We start from the raw sequence: 17,134 nt of genomic DNA, 5'->3' as shown, positions 1-17,134 counted from the left end.
TTAAGTAACACTCATGCTGGCCACCCAGATAGTCGACAGGCAATTCATCTGAAAAATTGCGCAATTCTCATGAGAAGGTCTCCTGGTTCCCATCAGTCAGCTTATGTTGGCTACGTGGGGCCTGACCCAGGTTCAGTAGTGATTTTAGCCAAGCAAATCCTGTTACTACAGGCTCTTTCAACAACTGTCCATGGAGCGTAGACTGAGGTCTCACCTGAAGTAGTATGGGAGGGTGCTGGAACCAGGTTTCTGCACCCTAGGGATGTCTTGATGAAGGTTCTGGAGGTTCACGATCCTAACCTGTGCGCTGCCCTGCCCCGCGCAGCTTTCTATCCTTCGCAACTCGTGTGCACCTTTATATTATCCTAAACCCGATTCTTACTGTGCTATTATATTAGTGCTTTAACTTAGTTTGTGTAGGCCCAATGTTCTTATTACTTATTCAACTTTCAGATAAGTGCACGTAACCAAAAACAATATAGATGCGTAAAGATAACCAGAACATAGAAATACAGATCTACAAACAAATGCACAATATGCTGAATCAACTTAGCTTTATTAATAATCCTTTTCAAGTTCAGTTCAATACAGACCCAACTCCGCCCTGCGTAGTTAACTGCAAGGTCCAAGCACTCAATTGCGGACTCTACTAGGCCTCTGTGCACTCAGCTACAGAGCCTCTACCTACTACTATGACCCAATACACTTCAGATACACTTCTATCTTCTAACCATGCCTTCGCATATATCTATTACTTGCTTTCCAAAAACTGTCTTCACTTAGAGCCTTGCTCTATTTATACAATTCCATGGTCCGCAGACCATGGGTAGGTGATACAAATTTACATTAAATTACATTATTTTATGGTAGACAACCCTATGACTCATTCTAGACTCTAGTGCTTTGTACCCGCATTTTGCGGGGTCTTTACATTACATTGACCAAAACCTAGGCTTTAGGCCCCAAAACCATGTTGTGGGGGGATCTGCTGCTCAACAGACCCCCAACACAATCATCGTGACTCGTCTCAAGTCATTGTCCAGGTGCGGCAATCTTTGCGTGAAGTCCATCCAGCAAGTCTCATGTAGCTTGGGTGTTCGTAGCACACTATTCGATTGTCTGTTGGACTTGTAGCACATGTATCTCTTAACCTTCGTGAGCAGGGTCACATTCCTGTCCAACTGCATAAAGTTCCTGCATCTGCGCTAGCATCCCTTCAATGGTAGCTATAATTGTGAATTCTTCATCAATCCATGGTTGGATGCATCCTTTAAGCAGGGCTTCCTTTTGGTGCACGACATCTAATCGGGCCTTCAGTGTCCTTGCCTGTTGTAGTCTAGTGAGTCGTTGAGTAAGGGAAACCATCTACATGGTGCCCTGGACACTGTCGTACTCCTCTTGCAACTCGAATGCCTCTGTCTCTAAGAGCTGTAGGTTCAGGTCTTCCTGTAGGTGCGTAAGCATGGTTAGTGCTTGCTCCAACAACCCGGTACAATCCTGTGTCGCTTGGCCAATATGCTCCAACCCTGTCTGGATAGCGCAGGCACCCTTCTCTCTAACTTTAGGGGGCATGGAGGGTTGCGCCTTCAGTCATAGCTCGGCAATCTGTAGGTTCAACTCCAACTAAACCTTTGTTATTTCTTCCTAGGCCTCACGGACTCGGCCACCAATCTATTGACCCGCTCTACTACTAGTAGCTCCATCGGCATGACCAACTCTGGAACGCTCTTGCATGCATCCTCTATGGCTTGCTTCAGTCCGTGAGCCTGCGCAACCAACTCATCCCATTGGATGCTGAGCTGGTCCATGTTGATTTTCTACTCATGCAGGACCTGGATCGCTTGTCCTTCCTAGGCGCAGAGCTCTGTGATGACCCCATCCTGCAGCTGGTACATAATTTCATGTAGCAGGGCAACCAAGTTCAAGCTGATGCCTTTCATGTTGCTCATCGCAGCTCGGTCACCCTCGCTTGCTACTGCTAGGGTGCCTTTAGGAAACACGAAGGTATTGGCCATACGGGCACACAACATTTGGTCAGCCTCGGCGGTTCTTGCTGCGACGTACTGGACCATTGTACCTATTAGGGGGGGATGTACCTGTAATCCTTGTAGCTGTGTTCTGAGCACCCCCAACACATTGCTCTGCTCCATCCTTAGTTCCTGGAGCACATCATTTGCTACCTCATGAATTGTTTCGTTGATGTCAAACAGATCACCTTCTGTGAGCATGATTGGGTCAACGGATGTCTTTATGGTTTTCACCTTCTTCCTGTGAACTATTTTTTCAGGGCTGCGTAGCCGCATGTGTTAGGTTGATGTGGAACCAATGTCCCTGTGGTCCTCCGCCCTATCCACTTCCCTGGTCTGCTACTCCGTGGAAATTTGCTGGCCCTCCTCGACCTCTATGGTTAGTGCTGTTGTGGTTTCGGCTACCTATGCTACTGCTGTTGCATTAACCGCCTTCTAATGTGTGGCCGCTTCTTGTTCCAAGCACCTTTTTTCATCTAGTTGTGCAATGTGCAACTTGGTGTCCTTCTTTCTTTGTTGGGATGTGGCCTTCTCCATTTTTATCAAGCCTAGGGGGTGCCACTTTGGAGACCATGACTCCATTACTATGAAGATCGCATCATCCCTTGTGATGAACGGAAGTTTTACCCATTTTTGTGATGGATCCTTGCGCGCCCAGATATACAGGTTATGCATATCTACCTTGAATTCTGTTTCACTCTGCAAACTATTATGAACCGTAGAGGATAAGCGCACCCTTTAGTTGATCCACGTTCAGATGCTCGCCTCCACAAACACCCAGAACACCTTTATATCACGAATCCTCTTCATGTCTTTTGTAGCCCAGAGCAAGGTTTACTTCGCAGCTTCGGGCAGATCATCCTCAATAGTGGGAAACTAGCTGTCCTCCGGTAGCTCCCTGGCAACCAACAGGATGGATAAGAGCAACCACGCGTAGCGGAAGGTCTTATCCTGCTCCTGGGCCTTCCTGCAATTCGTCAAAAACTCATCGCAGAGGAACTACACCCAGTTGAACTAGACCCCCTCTGCGCACTGCTCTGCCAATGCAATCACAGACATTGGTACTTTGTCGGTGCAACATTTCCTCATTAGCTTACCGACCAGTAGTTGGGTGGCTACATGCACTGCTTTATCTTTAATGCTTACTATTTCGTACGGCCGCTTTTCCTTTTCTAGTTTGTACTTGGCCTTCATGGCTTCTATGAGGGCCAAGTCGTTATTTTTTCCTTCTATGGCCGAGAGGTCGTGTCCTTGACTGGTAGTCGAAATATTCATTGAATTAGGTCGGTCATGATGGGAATAGGCTCCTCCAGCCAGAGATACCCATCACGCACCAGGCACAGCAGCTGCCTGATGACAAAAATGGTGATGGGCGTGTGGTGGTAGTGGGGTATCCATCGCAGATCGAGTAACCCAACCTTCTCCACACCACGCAACCATTTTTGCTTCATTAACTTCTCGATGGCCAATTGTGGGAACTTCTTGCTGTCTACGAGGTCCCAATCCTTGAACTTCATGGTAGGTACCCATCCCAACGGTAGACCTTCAAACCTTATATCATCAGGGAGGAGTGGGGTCTGGAGCGCACTCTTCATGGCCTCCAAGTCCTTCGAAATATTGGATTTCCCCTTCCACGGGGGCACATATGGAGGTAACTTTGTTCGAGAAGACATTTGGGAGACATCATCTACCTCATCGTCTTGTGCCTCAATTTGAGAAATCAAAGCTTGCAATTCATCCTCATCCCCGTCTGTTTCAATGGTAATGACTTTTCCCTTCTCTGTCATTGACAATTTGCCAAGCCATGGGTTTCTTGGGAATACATAGACTGGCCCCATCATTTTCTTATCTTTCTGCAGCCATGGTGTTCATGGTTATTTTGGAACTTTTGGCACAGTTGCTGCTTCTCCAAGCTCCTCCCGGGCTATATGGGGCTCTGGGGTAACTTCAGCGAATCACACTCTTGTTCTAGCATTTGTCATCGTGTCTACACTTGAAGGTGGTAAGAGTACACGGTGCTCAATGCTCTGTACTTGATCAATTCTCAAACAACCAAGTGTTGCCTTGTGGTAAGTCCTTGGGGTTTTATAGCATCTTTTAAATTTGAATTCAACCCTTCCCCGACTTCTGATTCATTAATGCCTTCTTGGCTGCATATCGTCCCAAATCTAGCTCTTAATTAGTGTCTTAATTGCCTATCGTTTGCTCCTTTTTTCTTAAATTGGGTCTCTTGTCATGAACAATGACACCAACGGTCACCTCCTAACCTACCCACGTAATAGCGCAGCCCCTATGTTTGGGCGCGACCCCTATGACATACTGACCCTACGCGCAATGCCCTTATTGCATAGCTCCCCTACAGATTCTTTTATAGTCCTGCGCTCTCTTTCAATTTCTTGGAGCGCTAAGACTGTGCTCCCTATGGATAGTCAGGTGGTCGCACCACTTGTGCAAGACTTCAATTCAATTTCCAGCCTAGTCTGCGAGCACTCCTCAATTTGCCTCGTGACAGTCAGCACTGCACGTTCTTCCTTATGTGGTGCACTCCCCTAGTTACTTTGTCTCGTAAGGCGTGGTCGCAGCCATGGTAGGAGAGCCAAAATTTCTCAGTGGAAATCTTCTAATGCAGTAGTATCACTGCTCATATCTTGTCCGGTCATTCTTATTTTATCTTGCATGATTTTAGTTCCCAGTTTGATTATTTCTTCATCCATTAACCTACTTTTCTTCCTCAGCTATACCCGATCTTCTTTGAGTTTGCAAATTTTAATATTACCTCACTGAATGGCTTCTTGTAACTACATAATTCTTTTGTCCGGTGCCTCACGTACTAGCCCAACTGTAGGAGCTATTGCATTAGGATTCCTCTCTGCTCTTATGATCTCATCTCTGATCTTTAGTGTTGGAATCATTTCCACACTCAGGCCTTTACACATGGCCCTATAGGCCCATCCAACCACTAGTATGCGCAGGTCCCAATCAGTTCGCCTGGCCTGGTGAACCTTGTTCAGGATCCTGCATACCTTCTTGAATGATTCTACATGGAACGTTTGTGGTGCACGTCACTTTTCCTGTTGCTGAGTCTGGTTTTGATTTTCGATCCTTAGTCTAGGGTGTACTTGTGTGGACCGAACAGAACACGTCTGCACCCATTGACACAGGTGGGCATGCAAGCTGCTTTGTCCTGGATGCCTAGCTCTCGTTCGATGTTGGGGCTTCCAAACCATAGGCGCATCTATCTTCTACATTCGCACCATTTTACAATGGTCTCCTAATGTGTACACCATTGTGTGGGTTTTGCATGCAGTGCCCATTCCAGCGCAGCGTACCATTGTTGTTTCGGTACTGTGGTTTCAAACTTTTCCAGGAATTCGTTCACTGCTGTCACTCCATCATATATTGGCAGCTCCCTTGCCTCTATCGTTACACAACGCAGTGATCTAATCATCATGTTGCAATTCAGCTTTGTCATTTTGTGCAACTGGTTCTACCAACACTCTACTTCTTCATCTGAATCTGAAGTACAGGAGTTGTCACTCTCCCACGAGATTCTCCCGTCTGCTGTCAGATTCACCCGATCATGGTCTTGTGTTGTTTTATAGTAAATACAATCCAGCTCATCGTTGCTTTCATCGTCACGCACTTGTTCAGTGTAGCATGGTCCTTTGGCTAGGTCTAGCGGGACTACTACATGTAGTGTTTTTTTTCGAATATCATCTTCCGCTTCTTCAGGTTGATGACTCCGTTCATATCAGTGGCCCAGTCTATTCCTAATAGGGCGAGATAGGGATTGCTGTCATCGAAAATCTCTAGCACTTCAAAGTTTGTCTGTGTGCTCGCACCTTCAATATCAACTGTTACCCCTTGTAACCTCCCCATGGGAAAAATTTTCTGTTGGTTCACCATTTGTAATTGAATAGGGGACCACTATAACATGGGCCTGCCCATGCGTTCCCATGTTTGCTTTGGTAACACATTCGCATCCGAACCCAGATCTAGGATTACCTGATCCATTTCATACTCACCAATCTGCGCAGTCAATCTCATCTCCCTTCCAGTACACAAGGCATGCTTTCCCAATTTTCGGACTATGCGCGGTTCTCCTGACCCCGCGCACCTAGTGATCAGCTCCTATAGTCCCTTAACTGCCTTGTTGTCACGCAGAAATTTCATGCATGTCTCCAGAAAGGTAGTAAGCATAGAAGGATCCATCCTTGGCTCTGGTTGATCCTTACTACCTGAAGTGGAGGCGTCCGCGAAGCTCTTCTTAGCTTCCATGAATGTCTCCTTTGCACGTTCTAAGTCAAACTTAGGTTCCCTTGCAGGAGCCTTGCGAACCCATGTATCTTCCCCGAGCTGCTTCCCCTTACCTTCCCCCATGATCACACCACTTCTAAGCATCACATTCACATTTGGGTCTTTTTCGCGCAGTTCAGACCTCATCATTTGGATATTCTGAGTTGGAGGAGGTTGGAGTACCCATTTTTCGCGCATCTGTGTGATAAATGTTGACAAGCTAACATTTCATGATCAAACTGAGCATAGTATGAATAGGATATCCTCGTTGGGTTGGCACAATCGCGGGCATAGTGCCTTGGTCCTCCGCAATTGTAACAAATTAACTGTCCATGGCCCCTTCCTGGTCTCATTCCTCCTCATCCCCAACCTTGTCCCTGAAATCCAGTGTGCGCCATCCCCGCAGTTGGGTCGAGGGCTTGCATTTCTATCTACATTTTATAGGCTAGGGTTTGATCCATCATTAACTCATAGCTGCAACAAGTGCGCTTGTCGTGGCCTACCAACCTGCAAAAATTACAAAACAACTGTTGCGGAGTCAGTGTATACTTCTGCAACAAATGACAATTGTACATTGTGTGTTTTCCTCCTATCTGATAGATCATGCACCATAACGCAGGTGTCGCACTCAGCCCTGCTTGTGCCTCTGGTCTCAATGGCATTGGTCCCCCCTTGCCAAGTAGTTCGCAAATATTGGAAAATGGTCCTTGTCATGGCCCTGGCCTCTGCATTTTACACACCATACTTCCTCGCGCGCTTCTGGCTGCGGTGCCTTATCCTGCTTAAAACTTTGCATTTCCAAGCATAGATTCTATAGCTGCACATTGATTTGTTGAACTCCCAACCCAAGGTCTTGTATCAGGGTTTCATGCAACCTCATTGCCATTTCCAACGCTTCAGCCTAGGTGGAAAGTTTCTATTGTGACGTGTTCATCACGTCATGCTCACTCATGAAGAAATAGAAGATTGATTCTCCTCACCATATGAATAGTGAGTCAATGCTGGCCTTATAGTCGAGAGTTTGCCAGGCTCACCCTATCGGGCCTCTCCCATTGGTCGAGCGATGGCGAAGTGTCGTCCTCAAGTGCGGTGTCAGGGATGCCACAAACCATGCGCAATGCTGGGCATCCGGTAGCGTCATATTGGTGTCACGGATCGTACTCTTTAGCCGCTGATCTAGATCCCAGGGGGTCTCACCTAGAAGCATCGCGATCTCTTTAAACCTGATGATTGACTATGTCTTTGATTTCGACCAGCTAAATTCCCTGTTCAACGCATTCTAGATCTCTATTATCCCTGCATTTGGGTGGTCATTAGAGTTCTTGATATACCATGTCAATGCGTGATCCTGCAATGCACTCACCAATGTATCCTTCTTAATGTTGTCATCCGTGACCCCTTGCGCATCCCACACTTCTCTTTCCATGAACCAGAACTAGTTCGAATCTTCATTCCCTAGACCTCTGAATACGAGTAGTTTTATTGTTCTCGCCATGCTAAACTATGGGGGTGGTGGATGTGGAGTGGGTGGAGGTGGTAGCTGTAGAATGCGCTGCCTTATCAAACTAACCGCACTTCTCAGAGAGACTTGAGCGAGCTTTTCATCACTCTCACAAAGGTGAAATTAAGGGATTGTTTCCTAATTCCCTGCTACCTTTGTAGATCTTTCCACTCTGCATCATTCCAAACATTAATGTATTCACATAACTCGCTTTTCACATAACAGCATCTTAATCCATGTATTCAAAGATTTAATGTAATTACCTTGCAATCCCTTGAGAAGATGTCATTTTGATTTGTTGTAGCTCATGGTCATGTCTACCGCAAACTCAGTGATGAATCCCCCTATTATCTGGTCGAGCCAATGGTCCATAACTCACGTGATCTTATCTTCTAATGCCTCTAGTCTGTGCACTAATTCTGGAGTCCACACTATCGGTTGGTCAAGCCTATGCCTTCCCTAGCTGTCGGCTAACCTCATGATCCACTCATACAGTTCAGAAGGAAATTATGTGAAGAAAATCTTCTGGATTTTCGTATATACGTAGCGATCTAGTCACATTTTCTCTGATACTTGCGAGTTCTGTTTTCCTGTGTCGCGAACTCATGAATCTTCTTGTCCAACCAATCTTCAATTTCCTTCTTTGTTGGGTTCCAGTGGCACGACATCAAACATCCCTTAGGCAGATCCCGGTCCCAGCAATGGAACCATTTGTTGGCTACGTGGGGCCTAACCCAGGTTCAACAGTGAGTTTAGTTAAGAAAATCCAAGTACTATTGGCCCTTTCAACAACAGTTCGTGGAGCATGGACTGAGGTCTCACCCGAAGTAGTATGGGAGGGTACTGGAACTAGGTTTCCACACCCTATGGATGTCTTGATGAAGGTTCTGGAGGTTCGCGATCCTAACTTGTACGTTGCGCTACCCCATGCAACTTTCTATCCTTTGCAACCCGTGTGCACATTTGCATTATCCTGATCTCGATTCTTACTGTGCTATTATATTAGTGCGTTAACTTAGTTTGTGCAGGCCCAATATTCTTATTACTTATTCAACTTTCAGAAAAGTGCATGTAACCAAAAACAATATAGATGCATAAAGATAACCAGAACATAGAACTACAGATATACAAACAGATGCACAATATGCTGAATCAACTTAGCTTTATTAACAATCCTTTTCAAGTTTAGTTCAATATAGACTTAACTCTGCCTATGCACTCAGTTGTAGGGGTCCACTCACTCAGCTGCGGACTCTACTAGGCCTCTATGCACTCAGCTACAGAGCCTATACCTACTACTATGACCCAATACACTTCAGATCCACTTCTATCTTCTAACCATACCTTCACATCTATCTGTTACTTGCTTTCCAAAAATTGTCTTTACACTTAGAGCCTCGCTCTATTTATACAATCCCATGGTCCGCGAGCCATGGGTAGGCTGACACAACTTTACATTAAATTATATTATTTTAGGGTGGACAACCCTATGACTCATTCTAGACTCTCATGCTCCACACCCTCATTTCGCAGGGTCTTTACATTACATTGACCAAAACCCAGGCTTTAGGCCCCAAAACCATGTTGTGGGGGGATCCACTGCCCAACAAATTAGCTCAAAAATTGCGCAGAGATGATCAACAGGTCGACCTCCCAACCTTAGTGCATTTTTTCCAGCCATTAGCTCCTAGCAGCAAACTGTCTGTTCCCTCCAGGAATTGTGCAATTTCTACTACTAGTGACTGAGCAGCCAACTGGCAGTTCCCTCTAGGAATTACGCAGTTCTAGCTGCCAATGACCCAAGTAGCCAACTGGCAGTTCCCTCTAGGAATTTCACATATCTGGCTGCTAGGGACCCCAGTAGCCAACTAGAAGTTCCCTCTTGGAATTGTGCAGTTATGGCTGCCAGTGACTGTTAAAATTGGCAACCAAGGAAAAACTTCATGTGGGTCATCTTATTCATGGCTGATAATATTTTTATTAGATTCCTCTTGTCGAGAGGTGTAGGATTGATATAAAGATCATCCGATTTCGACAAGTATTCATGGAGATATGAATTTATTTTGATTATGGAATTATTATCAAGCCGACCTACAACTCATGTAGGCTCAGAAGCCCAACAGTCGCATCTATTCACCCACCAACGTTGTGTATAAATATAAGAGGAATTTTCCTCATTTAGACTCACTCATCTCATCACATCTCTCTCTCTCTCTACTACGCAGATATGAGTCTCTTCTGTACTACGCTGAAATGGGTCTCTCTCTCTCTCACACATTTGAAGCCGGAAACTGCTGAAACTGAAGCTGCAACTGCAAAAGTAAAGATTGACTTGCGTGGCCTAGAAGATCTCCTCTTTGGAACTGTGTTGTAGCTTCATATAAACCTCCTTTGAAAGCCACAACTTTTGGTGGTGGAATGAAGTAAATCCGACGAACGGTTTGCAAGATATCGACTGCCCTAGTTTGAAGCCGGAAACTGCTGAAACTGAAGCTACAACTACAGAAGTAAAGATTGACTTGCGTGGCCTAGAATATATCCTCATCTGAACTGTGTTGTAGGTTCATCTGAACCTCCTTTGAAAGACGCAACTTTTGGTGGTGGAATGAAGTCAATCCGATGAACGGTTTGCAAGATATCGACTGCCCTAGTTTGAAGCCGGAAACTGCTGAAACTGAAGCTGCAACTGCAGAAGTAAAGATTGACTTGCGTGGCCTAAAAGATCTCCTCTTTGGAACTTCAATGTAGGTTCATCTGAACCTCCTTTGAAAGCCAAAACTTTTGGTGGTGGAATGAAGTCAATCCTACTGTCAGTTTGTGAGATATGGTCTGCCCTAGTTTGATAATGAAGCCGCTAATGCTGATGCTACTGATCTAGGGTTTGCTACTGCTGATATGAATCAGATTTATTGTACTATTTCTCTCTGCTGAATTATTGAAGATAAAAGAAGATTTGATCAAAGGGTTTCCCCACACATTGTGGGGTTTGTCCCTGGCTAGCCGCCACATCTTGTGTCTCTTGTCTTGGCTTGTTTTCTGTCAATCGTTTGATGTTCTATCTACACTTTAATTTATGTACATGTGATTGCTAATCGGTGGAATATAATAAGAAAAAGAAGTAAACTGTTATAAGCATAGAACATACCATAACTTAACATGGTATCGGAGTTGAGGTGAATACAAAGCCCAAGAAAGAGCAAGAGTAATCACCAAAGAGAAGATTGGCGAGGCTATCCTAAAAGAACTATGGGGTTCACAACACTCTGCCAAAGGCAAGCTTCGTGAAAATGCTGACTATCACGGATGGAAAATGTCTATCGATCTAACCCTAGATGATCAAGGAGTGTTGGACCATGTAAGAGGCAATATTGTTGAGCCTCCATCAAATGCATCCGCTGTTGCCTGGAACAAATGGAAAAATGGAGAAGTCAAAACAAAGAAGATCATCCGGGACTCTATCGACAAGCACTTGGTGGCCTACATATTTGAACTGGACACCTCCAAGGAAATCTACAATAGACTGGTGAGTTTATTTTAAAGTTAAGATGTAAATCAAGTTTTGTTTCTTAGAAATAAGCTGAGGGAAATCAAGAAGGGTAAAGATGAGAGTATGCAAGCATACTTCTTAAGGATGACCGAAGTCATGAACGATCTCCTATCTATTGGGGAGGCTATTACTAACAGTGAAATGGCACTCACGACTTTTGGAGGATTACCATCCGAATGGTATGTGTTCAGGACTACTCTTTTGAACAATAATGTAATTCCTGGTTTCGAGGAATTAATGGCTAGATGCAATCAAGAAGAAACAAAGGTAGAAGAGCAAGAAATGCCCTTGCCTAAAGATCCTCCTTCTGCCTTTTCTTCTCATGCTAAGAAAAGAAATAATTCTGGGACTAAATCAAAAGGAAAGGTTGGACCTAAGGGTGGAAGAAAAGGATGATGTTACATCTGCGATAAAGCAGGTCACTATGCAAGGGAGTGCCCTGATAGAAAGGACTCACACCGGGACGATGATCAAAATCCCTCTGATGGCAATCAAAGGAATGAAAAATTCAATAGCAAAGGTAAAAGGAGAGCTGGGAATCAAGGAAGAGGACAAGCATTCAAGAAGGCTAGAAATTCCAGGATGTACTAAATGCACCTGACCTCCGAAAGAACCTGGTGTCCATCTCGGCAATGGAAGACAAAGGATACAAGGTAACCTTCAGCGATGGCAAGGTACGTATATGGAAAAATAATGTTAAAGATGCCTTTACTCTTGGGTTTCGTGTTGATTCATTATATCAGGTCAATGGAAGTCTGCTAGGTGTCATGTCTTATGACACATCTTTTTAGTCTGAACTTTGGCATCGGATGTTTGCCCACCTTCATTACAAAGCTCTACTCTATGTAAGATAGATGGTAACAGGGATGCCCGAATTCCAAGTAGAGAAAGAAGGTGTATGTCCGAGATGTGCCAAAGGAAAGCTCAAAAGGGGACCATTCCCCTCAAGCCAAAGCAAGACCTCCAATATATTACAATTAGTTTACTTAGGCATACTTGAGGTTGGCATTAAGAGGGAGACTACTACACCACATACTCCTGAGAAAAATGGTGTGGTGGGAAGGAAGAACCACATGATGATGGAAGCTATATGGGCCATGCTACATGATCAAAGACTTCAAAAGTTTCTATGGGCTGAAGCTGCAAACACTGCCGTATATATACAAAATCGATGCCCTCATCAAGCATTGGGTTCCAAGACTCCTGAAGAAAAATTCACCGGTAAGAAACCTGATGTTTCTCATTTTAAAATTTTTGTCATGTGCCGAAAGAGAAAAGAAATAAATTGGGAGCATCTGGAAAGAAGGGAATTCTTCTGACTTTGAGGAGCTCTCAAGAAGCCGACACCAGGGAATCAAAAGAAAAGGATGATGAATCAATGCCTGATGTAGAAAAACCCATGGATCCGATTGATCCTCATCCACATGAGCCTTCCTCTTCTAGGAAGAGGCCTTCATGGCTTAGGGGGATACTTGATGATGCTGAAGGACATGCTACACCCTGAGGAACCTTCCATCAAAGTAAGAAACTTAACAGGTATCAGGGATACCTGACCATCATGAGCACGATCATACAAAATGAGCCTTCATCATTCTCAGATGTCGTCAAGCATCAAGTATGGAAGGATGCTATGACCGAAGAATATGAGTCTATCATAAAGAATGATGTTTGGGAAGTAGTTCCCAGACCCCAGGACAAGACTGTTGTTACTTCCAAATGGCTTTACAAGATAAAGCATGCAGCAGATGGAAGCACGGAAAAGTATAAGGCTCATTTTGTTGCTCGAGGTTTCTCCCAGAAGGAAGGTATAGACTATGATGAGATATTTGCACCTGTTGCCAGATATACGACCATCCGCTCGATAATAGCCCTTGCCGCTTCACAAGGATGGAACCTACATCAGATGGATGTCAAGACCGCATTCTTGCACGATTCGATCAAAGAAGAGGTCTATGTGGAGCAACTGAAGGATTTGAGATTTATGATTGAAAATCTCATGTATGCAGGTTGAAGAAGGCTCTCTATGGGCTGAAGCAAGCATCTTGAGCATGGTATGAGAGGATTGATAGCTACTTGATGAAGCTGGGATTCACTAGGAGTGAAGCCGATCCTAACCTTTACTTTAAGGTTGAAGATGAAAAGCCTCTCATACTGGTGTTGTATGTGGATGACCTCTTTCTAACAGGTGCAGACCCTCTCATTCAAAATGTAAGAGGGAGTTGGCTTCTGAATTTGAAATGAAGGACCAAGGACTTGAAGTGTGGCAGAAGCCAAGGGAAATTTTCCTATCTCAAGGGAAATATGTGGTAAAGATATTGGAAAGATTTGGTATGATGGACTGCAAGCCTGTGACTACCTCGAGGATCTTAACTTTTAGAAGTTATATGGTAGTGATGTCGGACCAGATTTGGGAAATGCCTCTGAGTTTCATAAACTCATTCGCATTGATGTTCTTGGTGAACCTCCGTCCGAACATATTTTTTTGCAGTTAGCATTGTGAGCTCATATTTGGTTGAGCCTCACTAGATTGATGCCAGGAATCTTCTGAGATGTCTTCAAGACACAATCTCTCATGGATTAAGATACACTGTTGGAGATGTGAGACTACTTGGATATACTGATGTTGATTGGGCAGGCAGTGTGGTGGACTATAAGAGCACTTCCGGGTGCTGTTTCACCTTGGGATCTGCTTCGATATCCTGGATGAGCAGGAAGCAGAAGTCGGTGGCTTTGAGCACCGCCGAAGCAGGATATATTGTTGCTAGCATAACCTCGTGTGAGGTAGTCTGGTTGCGAAAGCTCTTCAGTGAGCTGTTTGGATTTACATTGGATACCACTGTGATTCTATATAACAACCAGAGGTGGGATTCGATTATTGAGGAATCCCGTATTCGTCGATTGCTCCAGCAGATAGACATCATCTTGGATATGGAGGCTCCATCGCATTAAGATGATGTACAGGTTGATACACCTTGTCAAAGCCCCGAGGAAAGATCTAATCTGTGATTTTCCCAAACGACTTGGAGTCGGTAAGAAACCCTTGTACAAGGGTCCTGCATGTTGCATACATTGAGCTCTGGGAGCTCTGAGGGCTTTCGGTTATTACTGGAGCAACATACGACCACAGGGTGACTCACCCTCCCCTGGTGGTGCACACTGGAACAAGATGATTCGCTCTCTTGTGGGACAAGATGATTCGCTCTCTTGTGGAACAGGATGATTCACTCTCCTATGTAGTAGGATGATTAGTTCTCCTGTGAGGCCTGGATTGATGTGTTCTCCATGGCGATTGTAGCAGGATTGATGTGTTCTCCTGTGAGGCCTGGATTGATGTGTTCTCCATGGCAGCCTGGATTGATGTGTTCTCCATGGAAATTGTACCAGGATTGATGTGTTCTCTTGTGAGGCCTGGATTGATGTGTTCTCCATGGCAATTGTAGCAGGATTGATGTGTTCTCCTGTGAGGACAGGATTGATTAGTTCTTTGTCAAGGCATCCTACCCATGCAGTCTGGGACTCATGGGAAGTACCTCTCATCTGATCAATGAGCAGGGAAATGAAGTTAGGGACCATAGTAGTACCGATGGACGCATCGTTGTAACTACCGTACTCCCTACGCTAGGATGACCTCCATTGATCTGGTATCAATGATACTGGTCTGGGACCAGTGGTAGGAGTTGTACCATACTATGACGCTGACTTCGGGTCAGTTGAGACTAGTCTGGGATCTGTGGTACATACTCTGAGACTGACTTTGAGTCAGTGGAGGATGATATTGGTCTGGGACCATTGGAGTTGTACTCACTATGATGCTGACTTTGGGTTGGTTGAGACTGGTCTGGGACGAGTGGTACATACTCTGAGACTGACTTTGAGTCAGTATGATACATCCTCGATCATTTCTTCTTCTTCATGATTCGGACAAAAGCAGAGTAGAACAGAACAATGCAAGAGCAGAGCAGAACAGAACAAAACAGTACAGATCAGTGCAGGGCAGAACAAGACAAAGCATAACAGGCAAAATAGAGCAGAGCAGGGCAAGGGTCAGGCTGTACAAGGCAGTGCATTTGATGGATGAATAGTAACGACCGATAGACAGATTGCAGATGAAGTTCTCCATGGTTGAGAGGGAGTGTTAAAATTGGAAACCAAGGCAAAACTTCATGTGGGTCATCTTATTCATGGCTGATAATATTTTTATTAGATTCCTCTCATTGAGAGGTGTAGGATTGATATAAATATCATCTGATTCCGATAAGTATTCATGGAGATATGAATTTATTTTGATTATGGAATTATTATCAAGCCGACCTACAACTCATGTAGGCTCAGAAGCCCAACAGTCGCATCTATTCACCCACCAACATTGTGTATAAATATAAGAGGACTTTTCCTCATTTAGACTCACTCATCTCATCACATCTCTCTCTCTCTACTGCGCAGATATGAGTCTCTTCTCTACTGCGCTGAAATGGGTCTCTCTCTCTCACACATTTGAAGCCGGAAACTGCTGAAACTGAAGTTGCAACTGCAAAAGTAAAGATTGACTTGCGTAGCCTAGAAGATCTCCTCTTTGGAACTACGCTGTAGGTTCATCTGAACCTCCTTTGAAAGTCGAAACTTTTGGTGGTGGAATGAAGTCAATCCGACTGTCATTTTGTGAGATATGGTCTGCCCTAGTTTGATAATGAAGCCGCTAATGCTGATGCCACTGATATAGGGTTTGCTACTGCTGATATGAATCAGATTTATTGTACTATTTCTCTCTGCTGAATTATTGAAGATAAAAGAAGATTTGATCAAATGGTTTCCCCACACATTGTGGGGTTTGTCCCTGGCTAGCCGCCACATCTTGTGTCTCTTGTCTTGGCTTGTTTTCTGTCGATCGTTTAATGTTCTATCCACACTTTACTTTATGTACATGTGATTTCTAATCGGTGGAATATAATAAGAAAAAGAAGTAAAATGTTATAAGCATAGAACATACCATAACTTAACAGTGACCCCAGCAACCAACTAGCGGTTCCCTTGGGGAATTATGTAGTTCTGGCTACCAGTGACCCTAACAGCCAACTGGTAGCTCCCTCTGGGAATTGAGTATTTCTAGCTGCTAGTGACCCCAACAGCCAACTAGCAGTTCCCTGTGGGAATTTCGTAGATCCAGCTATGAGTCTCTTGAGCAGTTCCCGAGAAAAATTGTGCAATCCCTACCTCTTGACCACTCATGTAACCCAGCCCAATCCTCTGGAAATTGGTGCAAATTTGGTTGTCTAGCCCCTGCTAACCGTTCATTCTGGAAAATTCACAGAGCATGCCTACATTGCCTTATAGCAGCCCAGATTGTCCCTCTTGAAATTTGCGCAATGTTGCCTCCCAACTGAGATAGACCTTGCAGTCAGTCACTTCCGACTCAAATTATCTATCTCCATCATTCAGCGACTCTTGCGTGGTGTTCATCAGCAAATTCTTGGCGCCATTATCCTGGATCACAACCTTGCTACCTCTCTCAATCACTCGCATCCGATTGATCATGTATCATGGTAGACTAGGAGGCTTTGGATTTACCGTCATCTCATCATGAGTGACTATAGGTATAGGTACACCAACGAACATGTCAAGATGACAAACGTGATGAAAAAAGGGAGCACATGCAGATGGATAGGTTCACCAACGGACAAACGAACGAAGTATACGAAGCGAACGAATGAATGAAGCATGTGAAGTGGAAGAATGAATGAACCTTACGAAGTGGACGAACGCGAT

This window comes from Pinus tabuliformis, chromosome 2_1 (assembly GCF_031772625.1).
Source record: "Pinus tabuliformis cultivar Carrire ecotype Pingquan chromosome 2_1, CPIR1, whole genome shotgun sequence".
Lineage (NCBI taxonomy): Eukaryota > Viridiplantae > Streptophyta > Pinopsida > Pinales > Pinaceae > Pinus > Pinus tabuliformis.
This window is presented reverse-complemented; position numbering follows the sequence as displayed.